This window comes from Thalassophryne amazonica, chromosome 13 (genome assembly GCF_902500255.1).
Source record: "Thalassophryne amazonica chromosome 13, fThaAma1.1, whole genome shotgun sequence".
NCBI classification, from domain to species: domain Eukaryota; kingdom Metazoa; phylum Chordata; class Actinopteri; order Batrachoidiformes; family Batrachoididae; genus Thalassophryne; species Thalassophryne amazonica.
This window is the reverse complement of record NC_047115.1, coordinates 68,734,018-68,746,153: the sequence shown is the minus strand read 5'-3', so window position 1 is coordinate 68,746,153 and position 12,136 is coordinate 68,734,018.

The window sequence follows — 12,136 nt, the reverse complement described above, 5'->3', positions numbered from 1 at the left end:
GAAGACAATGTCATTGGGTTTTAAATGCCTCCATATGTCAATTAAATTTAGCTCATTCATAAAATTTTTGATAGTTGTTCTACTTTTACTATGGGTGCTGTCTACACCAGTAGATTGGTCCTTAATTGGTTCCAGGGTGCAGTTCCAATCGCCTGCAATTATATATGCCCCTGGAAGATTAGAAAGAGTCAAAAAAAGATCAGTAAAAATTTTTTGATCATCTGTATTTAGACCATATATATTCACCAAATTTAAATTAGTTTTAAGGAGTGAACCTTGGACAATTAAATACCTTCCAAATGTATCTTCAGTTAGGCCAGATACTTGAAATGGAACTGAGTTATGGATGAGAGTCATGACTCCCCTAGCTTGTGAGTTAAAAGATACTGCATATACCTCCCCCTGCCATCTCCTTCTTATTTTGAGGAGATCCTCCTTAATAGTATGAGTCTCCTGTAAAAATCAAATTTTTGCACAAGAATCTTTTAGCTGGTTCATTACTTGTTTCAACTTTCTTAATTTCTGTAAACCTCTACAATTCCAGGATATACATTTTAGTTTTAATTTTTGTGACATTCAAACACCATCATCTTAATTTTGATGGCTGACTGTATGAAAAGGTTGACTGCTGAACTAAAAAAAAAAAAAAAGTACAATGAACACCCTGAACTCTAACAGTAAGAACGAACCCCATCCCCACGTCAAGTGGTTCTTCCCCCTGCTTATGTAACTCCCTTGTCTTTGGGACAGATCTTAAACTTGATCAGTCCCCTTGACTTTGTGGCATTAATCACAATTCTGAAGTTAAAAAAAAAAACCTAAGAAAAAACACGCTCCTCTGCTCTTTTTAATGTAAATATTGAATCTCTGCTTTTGTAGAAAATTGGCCACATAAAAATAAATCTTAGTAAAATATTAGAGAAAGTTAACCATATTTAATGCAAAATAAAATAACACATTAATGTGCAATCTTGCCTTACCAAAATCCAAATATAACATTTATGAATTAGTCAGTTAAGCATAAACCGTCATAAAAAAAATTAATAAATAAAACAGAAGTTTGAACAGTACTTTGCAAAACATGTCGCACATTGTACCCTAACTCATCTAGTGAGAGCTTTCTCCCTCAGTGCTACGAATGAACTCTTCTATCTGTGACGCGTTGTCAAACGTGAATGTACATTATTTGTGTGTTACCAGCAATTTAGCGGGCAATCTTATTCCCTGTCTCAGTCCCATCTGCCATAGCTGTTGACGCACCGACTCAAACTGCTTCCTCTGTTTGTGCACCTCCGTGGCAAAATCATTGTAGAGCCGCACTTTGACGTTCTTGTACAAAAAGTCAGTTTTCTTTCTTGCGGCGTTCATCACAGCAACTTTTTGTTTATAGTTCAGAAATTTCATTATTAGCAGTCTTGGCAGGTCCTCCGTCCCTCGCTTTGGTCCGATGCGGTGTGCTCTCTCCAGTACTGAGGGCTCTCGCAGTGGTGCCATATCCAGCACCTCCGGTAGCCAGTTCTTGAGAAATGCACACGGATCCGGCCCCTCAGCCCCCTCTGGCAAAGAAACCAGGCGTGCATTGCAAAGGCGTGATCTTGTTTCCATGTCAATCACCTTTTCTTCCAGGATTCAGTTTCTCTTTTCCAGCTTCTCCACCTTGCCTTTGAGTGTGCTGCACTCATCCTCCACAGTGGCGACACGCACCTCTGCCTCACTGATCCTCTTGGTGCAGTCACCCAGTTGTTTCGCGGTGTCCTCTGCCACTTTCAAGATACCATTAAGTTTGTCGTTAAACTCAGATTTTAGGTCTCCCACCGCTTTCAGGATTTCATTCTTAACGAGCTTGAGTCCACTGTCATGAACTGCAGTGGCTTCAGCATTGGTTTCGGGCATAGCTTCTTCCTCCAATTGGCTAGTAGCATCCTTGCTAATTTTCGACTCCAGAGGTTTCCCAAAGTCCGAAAGCTTTGACTGTGTTACAGTTTTCCCCTTCTCTTTTGTAATCTTTGGGTTGGTCGGCATTATCTCTTCATATAACTGCGCACAGTTATGTTAGCAAATCAGTTTGCAGCAGGATTTTATACAAAATGATCAGAGCAAAGTCACGCACGTCTGTTTAGTTCGCTGCCATTACCGGAAGTCATGCGAGGGGTTTTTAATGGAAATGCATTGCAATTGGACAGGACATTTTGTCCAACGTGAGTGAAAATCTGTGATACAAAATCCATTATATATATATATGGTGTTTATTACATGGAAAACCATACAAAAGCATTGGGACTTGTCATTTCTCCCGGCTCTTTATGTAATTTACTGCCCCTTTCCAAGAACCAAACCATTTTGGATTTATTAAAAGTCACATTGAAAACTGGACCGGGATCATCACAGACAGTGTCCATCTTGTGAAAGGCCCATAAAATGGGTCATACAACACTTTTTAAACAATGTGGGTGTTTACAATGGGTGTAGTTTAGTCTCACATTTCTAATGTTACTGGCTCTCACAGATAGGGGGAGCCCTCCCTGTATGTAAAACTTAAGTGATGGAAGTAAAACTTAACTCTTATATTTAAACTGTTAAACCAGATCTCAGAGATTTCCAATTAAATAGCAAAAGCAAATACTTGATAACTAACATAAAATAAGGACTTAGCACAGATATTATCTAACATACTTTTGCTTTTGTCCATTGAGTGCAAATATCCTGTTTATACGATGACTATTTTGGCAAGTCTTACTGTATTTTATTATGCTAGTTATCTCTTGCTATAATTTTCAGTACACTGTTTGTACTCTCAATGTGTTGTCTGAAACTGTGATACAGTGGTCCCTTGCTATAACGTGGTTCACCTTTTGCGGCCTCAGTTTTGCGGATTTTTTTTTTTTTTTTTGGTGCAATTTTGCATGGTTTTTTTCCCAGTGCATTGTGTTCTGTGTCCTCATCAAGCGGGCCGGTTGGCAACACCGTGATTGGCTAAGGGAGAGCACACGCATTGTGTTCTGCGTCCTGATTGGCTAAGGGACTGTAGACCATTGTCAGTCAGTCTCCTCTGTGCCGTGTCTCCTGTACAGTACAGAATGCGGTCAGCTTGCCAAATTTGTTTATAAGAATCTTCTCGCCCTGAAGAAAAAAAGAGCACCAACAACAACCCATAACTATGTTCTTCACTCTGAAGACACCTGCACCGAGGTGTCACTCAGTGGAAAAAGACGCTACAGCGGAGCGGCGCTACGACGAAGAGGCGCGATCAGAGGAACTGTGAAATACTGGTGAGTCACTATTTAATAATTTCTTGTGTCCAACCTCGTAGGTTGATTGTTAAAATTAAATTTGTTAGTTCTAAAAGCCATCATAATTATTTATAGGAAAACGTTCTATTTTTACTTCTCAAACAAATGTTTGAGCCTGAAAACAGGTTTTGATCTTTGGTTTCATTCTATAATACTGGACTTATTTTTCTACTAAGGTTTGAAAAGTGAGAAAATGTTGATGCCTGTTTGAGAAAAGTGTATAAAGTGTGTCGTGAGGGGTTTTACAGCCTTAAAACATCTATAATAATTAAAAAAATAACGCTGACTACATCGTGGATTTCGCCTATTACGGGTTATTTTTAGAACGTAACTCCTGCGATAAACGAGGGACCACTGTACTGTAATTCTTATATTTTCATAGTCAGGTTTTAGAGCTGGTATATGGAGGATTTTGTTAGGTTGCAGTGATGAGCTTTTCGCTCATGTCTGTAAGTAGGTGGATTGGCACCTGTCACATGTACTGCTTTTCCTTTTGACAGATATTGAATTCAGTTTTGTTCCTGGTAATAATGTGCCAGTGTGTTGGGATTCAGAGGGCATGCTTGTAAATTTGTGTGAACAAACAAATGAATTCTATGGTAATGAGTCTGACACTTGAGCAGTCAGTGTGGTGATTAAAAAGATTTGCTTCTGACTACCAGGCACGCTGGGTGCATTTAATAAATGTTATTTGGTCCATCAGGTGAGGTCAGCTAATGCCTAAACTGCACTATTGTCCCATAAACAACCTCCATTCAGATTTATTTATATGTTTTTAATATGGCATTTGCATGTAAAGCACAGTAGCAGACTTGTGCTGCTTTCTTTCATTGTGGCGTCATGCTACACAGTTCAGATAAAATGCAGTTTAATAGCCATTGTATATTTGCAGTAGAATAATGGGGTGATTAATTGATTTAGTTCATATGTGAATTCCCACTGCTGTTCAATAAAATCTAATTTACATTTATACTGCTGGAAGCAACCACCAGGACATTTAAGATGTTTAATTATACATAGTTTTTAAGCATCTTTAGAATGTGGCTTTGTGAATTTTATTGCGTACCAACGGAGGGTGTGTTTGTTGGATTGAATTCTGTTGTGATGGTTAACAGAGTGTGAAGGGCGAGCAGCATGCGCAGGCTGCAAAACAGCCCAATTCCTATTCCAGAAAAACAGCTTCTTTAAAGGCGAATGTCCTCCCAACCCTGTGAGTGATGTGATGGTGATGCCGTGAAGAGCACGTTTCCCCCGTGGACTGCCCAGCTGTAGGATGTTGTTTGGCTTTGTTTTGGGTTGTTTCACAGAATGGTGGTTCTCTGCAGGGGGAGGTTTAGCCAGGGAGTCCGCAGCAGTGGAAATCGACATGGCATGAGTTGTTGATGAGGTGCAGATGACTTTGGATTTCTTCGATCTGCCGTTGTGTGGGTGATCACACCCAGGGGCCCTATTTCCTAAAAGCAATTTGGAACACTTAGGTCGCCAGTAGAGTCATGTTTCAATAAGATTCTGATAGATTTCAACAATTTTAAGTCTTACAAAGGTCTTGTATGTAAAAAGAAAAGGGCTCATCAGAGTACTGAAATCTGTTAACTGTTGTTGACATTCACACTGCATAGAGGTGCAGTCACCAAATTTTTCTAAACCAAGGTCACTTCTCTAAGAATACTGAAAGGAATTGTCAACCTGTATGAAATAGAATTAGAATAGCCTTTATTCGCCAAGTATCTTCAAAGAATACAAGGAATTTGACTCCACTTTGAACTGTAGGCTCTATCTGTACAAGCATGTATCAATAAATATACACTAAAGTTTAGTGTATATTTATTATAGTGCTTAGTGACTAAACACTAAATAATTCACAGTTAAAATGTCCAATAAAAAGTGTGCAAAAGGAAAAATGGACAGATTGAAGTTGTGCTTGTGGTATATGAATTAAAAAGCTATGCAGAAGCTCAAATGCTGACTTGGGATGGGACCATGAATAGCATTGCAACTTGTACTCTGATATGACTTATATACTGAAAATTCACAAGTTTGTTATTAATAGTAGTAATTATATGACTACAATGACTATAAAGAAGTTCCCCAAGAATCAAAGCACGAAACCAAATAAACTCCAATAATGTAATACATAAAGCTGTATGTGTGTGTGTGTGTGTGTTATGATGGTGGTAGGATCACCGGTGTTCTGTATTCTGTTCGCTATGCGCAGCCACAGTAATTAAGCAATCCACATCAAACTTGCTATGGTGACTGGGGGCACCAAGGGTGGGTGTTACTGTTGCCCGTAGGTTGAAAGCGTACACACACACACACACACACACACACACACACACACACACACACACACACACACACACACACACACAGTCAGCCTTACATATTAAAATCACAACCAAACTCACTGGAGCCCTTATTTTCACAGTTCACGTGGTACTCATGTCAGGTAGCAAGTGTCACACTTTGCTTACTACGTAGTAGCGCTAGGGTGGACTTTAATTACAATCCGAACAGGCCAGCACGCATGCCATGTGCCAGTTAAAGCCTGCATTTTTTCCAGTTAAAATGTCCCTGCTGTGTACGGCATGCCAGAGCATTGCAGTGATGTGACATGCTATCACCTTTTATCATCATTCACCTCAGTCCTGTGAATGTCACAATTTGCATTATAAAAATTAATGACAACATACACACAATGCAATGCAACTTACTACACCTTAACTAAAGTGACATGAAATATGCAATGACATGGCTAAACATGCATAGAACGGGTAACTCAGCTAGTAAAAGAATAAATGCCAGTAATAAAAAATACAATACAACAAAATCCCATATTAAAGAGCTCACAGGAGAAGGTGAAATGCCGCTTATACTCCAGTATGACTTATATGTTTTTTTTTCCTTCCATCTTTAAGTGGCTTTTTTTGGGGGGGGGGGGGGGGGGGTGACTTATACTCCAGAAAATACAGGTAAGTGCACAGAAAGGAATCAGCACTTCTGCTGTCTTCATGAACAACTTCTCCAGATATGTCCCTCCCCTTCCTTTTCTTTGAAGTGTGCTCTTTTTAAATTCTCCCATCTTCAGCTTCTTCTTGGAGCTGCTCAACAAATGATGTTTTACAAAATAATTATTTCTTAAATACGGATATTAGCCTTTAGGTAATATTTAATTAGCTGTCTCAGAGAAAATCATGCAGGGGTGGCTGGATGACTGACTCCGATTTTGATTACATTTTCACCATATACCCTTCAAGTAGATTGATTAGGATTGGCAAAGTTAGTTTTACCATCAGGCAAAATTTTTACTTGAATTTTGGTCAGTTCAAAATTTGATGTCAAAATGGCCTCAGATTGTGTTCCATTAAAATATAGTAAAAATGGCCAACTTTAACATATCGGTTCTCAGTTCTTGACGGGTGGATAGAAAAAGTGAGTGTGATTCCTTGCCAGTGACCTTCAAAAACCACTGTTAGTTCTGTGGTATATTTCTGTGATTGACACTTTTTGAATCCTATAGGTGAGCACTTTTAGGGCCAAATCTTGGTGAGCAAGAAATTGGAGATTTCTCAAATCAGTTAATTTTCTGCTTATTTCAGCAAATAAGATGTCATTTTCTACGTTTTCCAGTACACAGAATCGATTTATACAGTTATTTTGGTGATTAGAGGTCAAGGTCAGTCTTAAATGTTACAATTTTTCATATACTTTTTGACTGGAATCCATGTGACCCTCAACTGTAACAAGATTCCCAGTACCTGCACTGGCCCCACAGCATGATGGAACCACCTCCAGATTTTACTGTAGATAGCAAGCGTTTTTCTTGGAATGCTGTTTTCTTTTTCAGCCATGCATACCACCCCTTGTTATGTCCAAATAACTCAGTTTTAGTTTAATCAGTCCACAGCATTTTATCCAAAATGAAGCTGGCTCGTCCAAATGTGGTTTAGCATACCTCAAGCGACTGTTTGTGGCGTGTATGCAGAAAAGGCTTCCTCTGCATAACAGCATTATACAGCATGTCCTTGTGCAAAGTGCACTGTATAGTTGAATGATGCACAGAGACACTATCTGCAGCAAGATCATGTTGTAGGTCTTTGGAGCAGGTCTGTGGGTTGATTATGACTCTTCTCACCATCCTTCGCTTTAGCTTATCTGAGATTTTTCTTGGCCTGCCACTTTGGGCCTTAACTAGTACTGTGCCTGTGGTCTTCCATTTCGTCACTATGTTCCTCACAGTAAAAACTGACAGCTGAACTCTCTGAGATAGTTTTTGTATCCTTCCCCTAAACCATGATGTTGAACAAGATTTGTTTTCAGGTCATTTCAGAGTTGTTTAGAGGCTCCCATGTTGCCACTCATTAGAAGAGATGCAAAGAGGAGAACCATTTGCAAATGGCCACCTTAAATACCCTTTGTCATGATTGAATTAATCTGTGTAAGGAAGTCAAGGGTCAATGAGCTTACCAAACCAGTTTTGTGTTCCAATAATTAGGGCTAAATGTATTAAAATCAACAAAATGACAAGGGTGCCCAATTTTATGCACCTGCCTAATTTTGTTTAATTATTGCACACTTTCTGTAAATACTAAAAACTTCACTTCTCACATATCAGCATGTTCGTCTGCTATATGATATATTTAACTGAAATTTCTGATCCAGACAAATAGTGATTTAAAAAGGAAAATCATGAAATTTATCAGGGGTGCCAAAACTTATGCATACAACTGTATTTCCTAAATTCTGGTACACAGGGAATAGCAAAACAGGTGTTGAGAATTGAGAGCATTAACTTTCAAAAATGTTTTTTTTGCTCTATATTTCAATGTAGAGATGGCAAGCATGGCCAAAAGTGGATCAATTTAAAAATTGTCTAAAGTTGTTGAGGACGTTTTATGGAGTGAAAAAATGTTATGGGTCCAAGTTTTTATGATTGTTTTTCACTTCTGGAAAGTTTCATGGAAATCGGTGATGGTCATCCAGCCACTTTGTCTTTTTCTGCATGAATTTCTCTGAGACAACTCAGAGAAATTCAGCTGGGTCGTCAGCTGAGCGCTATCACTCCTTGGGATTTCGACCCATTAAGCTCAGTATCCCTCATGATAGTGGGTCCGCAACAGCTGTTTCCTGTTGCGCCCAGGCCCGTAAAATCCATGTGCTGCCATCTTCTGCTCTTTCTCCCATTTCCTTTACCACCATACGACATCCATCAACACCAGCTGCCCTCAGAAAACGACCCACCGATGCTGCAGGGAAACCCCGACATCCCACCTCAAAAGGAATGACCTCCACCTTCCAGCCTCGCTCCCCTATCTCCACCCTCAAATCTTCATAACGGTTGAGCTTCCTCTGTCGAGCTCCATCGATACCCTCCTCCCAAGAAACTGTCAGCTCTCCAAGTATTACTCTCCTTTCCTCCCTATCAATCAACGTAACATCCGGCCGCAAATCAGACACCACCACATCTACTGGCAAAGTCTTGTCTTCTAACACAGTCCACTTCCTTTTTGGACCAGTGCCCATCCTCTTCTGCTTCCGGCTTCTCACCTGTTCACCAGCTCTCACAAACTTAACTTGTTGGCTTTTCTTCACTGGGACAAATGCATCATTTACTGCCTTCACAGCCACCTTCAGAACTAAATTGTGCCTAAATGTATACCATCCTCTACTCAAAGCAACATGACACGCTGACAGAATATGATGAAGAGTAGCATACTTTCCACACAGATGACAGTTCGCACTCTTGCCAGTACCCCATCTTCTCAGATTCGCTGGTGATGAAAACACATCGTACGTCATCTGCAGTAGCCGCTTCAGACTCCCAAAACTTCTTCCCCAAATGTCCTTCCAAGTCACCTTCCTCTCCTCTACATCCCACGTCATCCATCGACCTTGCTGGCCCTGCTGTGCTGCTCTCGACACCCTTCCAGCCTCCACCAACCGACGAGTCTCCTGCTCTCTGATCTTTCTTCGTTCCCCAGCTCCGACCTTTGACCAAAATTGTTGCCTTCTTCTTACGCCAAGGCAAGCTCCCTTTTCACGCACCACTCCAACAAATTCACGTTGACGTGCTACGGCCTCAACTTCTTTCACCATACCACCAACATTCCACTTCCGTCCAACTTGCAGGGCCGGTGGATTATTACTTATCACTTGGTCATTGGAATCATTTAGCATTGACTGCAGTCTAACCTTCGCAACCTTATATTCTTCCACCACTGATGATAAAGGAAACTGGAGCTTTGTTGACCGACTGTAGAGTGCTACATCTGTCAGCATCTTAGGCACTCCTAGCCACTTTCGTACCATCTTACTAATCTTCCCTTCAATGCTCTCAACTCTTGTCAGCGCCACTTCATAGACTGTCAATGGCCACATCAGCCTTGGTAGTAACCCAAACTGAACCACGGTATGTATGTAAAACATTCTCAGATGAATGTCGCCTATAAAAGTAAAATAAATTTTAAAAAACAGTTATATGAAATGTTTGTGGTATATGGTCTGTAGTGTCTTGTAATTCTCCACACTTGTTCTGTTGTGCTTTTTCTGTATGGGTGATTCTGTTTTACTTCACCTCGACTGCTAAAAATGCCAGCTGAGTCTGCAGTATGATATTGGTGGTGCTAAAGGTGACACGAATGTGTTGCATATTCATCTCTCTCTCTCTTGCTCTCTTCATCTCTGCCTCTCTTCTTTCTTGCGCTGCCTCCATCAGCCCTCATGTTGCCTCATTATTGTTGAATAAGAATGGAAGTGTATGATTTCTGAAAATGAATTATACACTTCCTCAGCCTTTTGTTTTTTTCCCCCTTGCAGGGATAATGTCTCTCTTTTGCTCCTCATCACAGGGCTTTTGGCAAGACTGAATTAATAATCAGATTGCATGGAAAGAAAAAGAACAAACTACACAGTTTATAGGAAAAGATGAGACCAAACTTTTATCCTGTCTTGCTATTATCTCTCTGCACTGTTTGTATTTTTAACGTGTCACCTCAAGGCCTCACTTCTTTGGTGTAGGATTGAGACGAGTGCAGCTGCACTTGGTTTTCATGGATAACGCTTAGGGGGAAAGCTCAGATGTCTCTTTCTGTGCAGGGTGCACATTATTACTCCTGAATATCAAAGATGTTAGTATTCTACTTTGGAGCTGCTGCTCTATCTTCAGAATTCTAATGGGACTTGGTATGAAACAGGCGTGGCAGGTGATTTTGAGAGTTATTGAAAGACTGCAGTAAATGTTTCCTCTTATTGTGCTTCAATTGCAATATAACCTGTGGAGCCGTGTGCAAACCGTGCACCTGTGATATTAGAGCAGTGGTTCTCAAACCAGTCCTGAAGAACCTGACTACGCATTTACTATACTGACTACGCATTTTCCATCTCACTGCTCTGCCAGGGGCTGATTAGCCCATTAAGGTGTGCGAGCGATCAAGTACTAATCGACATCGGAATCCATTATGAATGCAGGATAGTGAATGTGTTGAATTAGAATGGTGGGGTGCCATTGGCACACTGGCCCTTTTTGGTTTCTGGGTTTGCTATTCCACTTTGGTCGGTTACGTGGTGGAGGGTTTGAACTTCAGCAGTATTTTTTATTTCTGGGAAAAAAAGCATCTTTTTGATTATATGTGGTTTGTTTGTAGAGTTACTCAGAGGAAGTGTTTTTCACAAAAATTGGTGAAAGAATTGAGCCTGACCGTGGGACAGCTGGAGCACAGTCAGTAGAGTGCATTGTGCATTAAACCAAGGATCTGTGGGATTTATTCCCAGTTGTGGTTGAGTGTCCTGGAGCAAGTCTGTGAATTTAGAAAAAACGCTTAATCTTGGGGTACTTTGGGCTTATTGATTCCACATATAGATAAAAAAAAAAATGGTTGGACTTCCCGTGATGAGGCCATACTGAGAGGTGCGAGGTCAGATAGCTCCTGACCAAACCACCGCTAAAGTGATATTTTTAAGTTACATCTGCATGTTAGTGTGAGTGCAGTCAAGGTTTTAGGGGTCGCAACAATGTCTGGCAAAGGTATAGCTTTGGAAGGCACACACTAACAGAAGAATCCAAAAGGTTCCCGCAGGCAAGCTAATACCGAAGCTACCTCCAAAGATGGCGATGCTAATGAGGCTAACACTAGCGATCTTAAACCATGTATGCAAGTGGACGTGCTTTCACTTTCAACCCACTTATCAGACAAAATTACTGCGGTGATCGACAACAGAATGACACAGATCTCCAACAAGTTGGATACAATCACCTCCAAGATTGAGAGTGAGGCTTGACGCTTGGATGAGGCCGAGCAGCGCATTTTTAACACAGAGGATAGCATAGTGGAGCTGGAGGCTAAAATAGCTAGCGCCAAGGAAAGGCTGGTTAGCATTACTAACCGACTAGACGATCAAGAAGCAAGAAGCCGTAGGGACAGCATCAGGATTTTCAACGTGAAAGAAGGCAGTGAGGGACGTGATGCTCTAACGTTCTTTGAAACCTGGATACCCAAGCTGTTGAACCTGGATACTCCCAACAGCCGTATCATCTTGGATAGATGTCACTGTCTCCTCGACCCAAGTCAGGTGCTCCCAGGCCTGTGATAATAAAGCTCCATTACTTAGCGAATAAAAGGAAGATTCTGGCCCTCAGTGCAGGGCGTAAGTTGGAATTTGAGGGAAACACAATCTTTATTCATCAAGACTTTCCTTAAAACATCACCTTGCAATGGAGAGCTTTCAATGAGGTGTGCCAAAAGCTTATCACTAAAAACATACGATTCAGGATGAGATTCCCAGCGACCCTGCAGTTTACATACGAGAGGAAGGAGTACTCTTTTGACAGTGCAGCTGCAGCTTCGGCC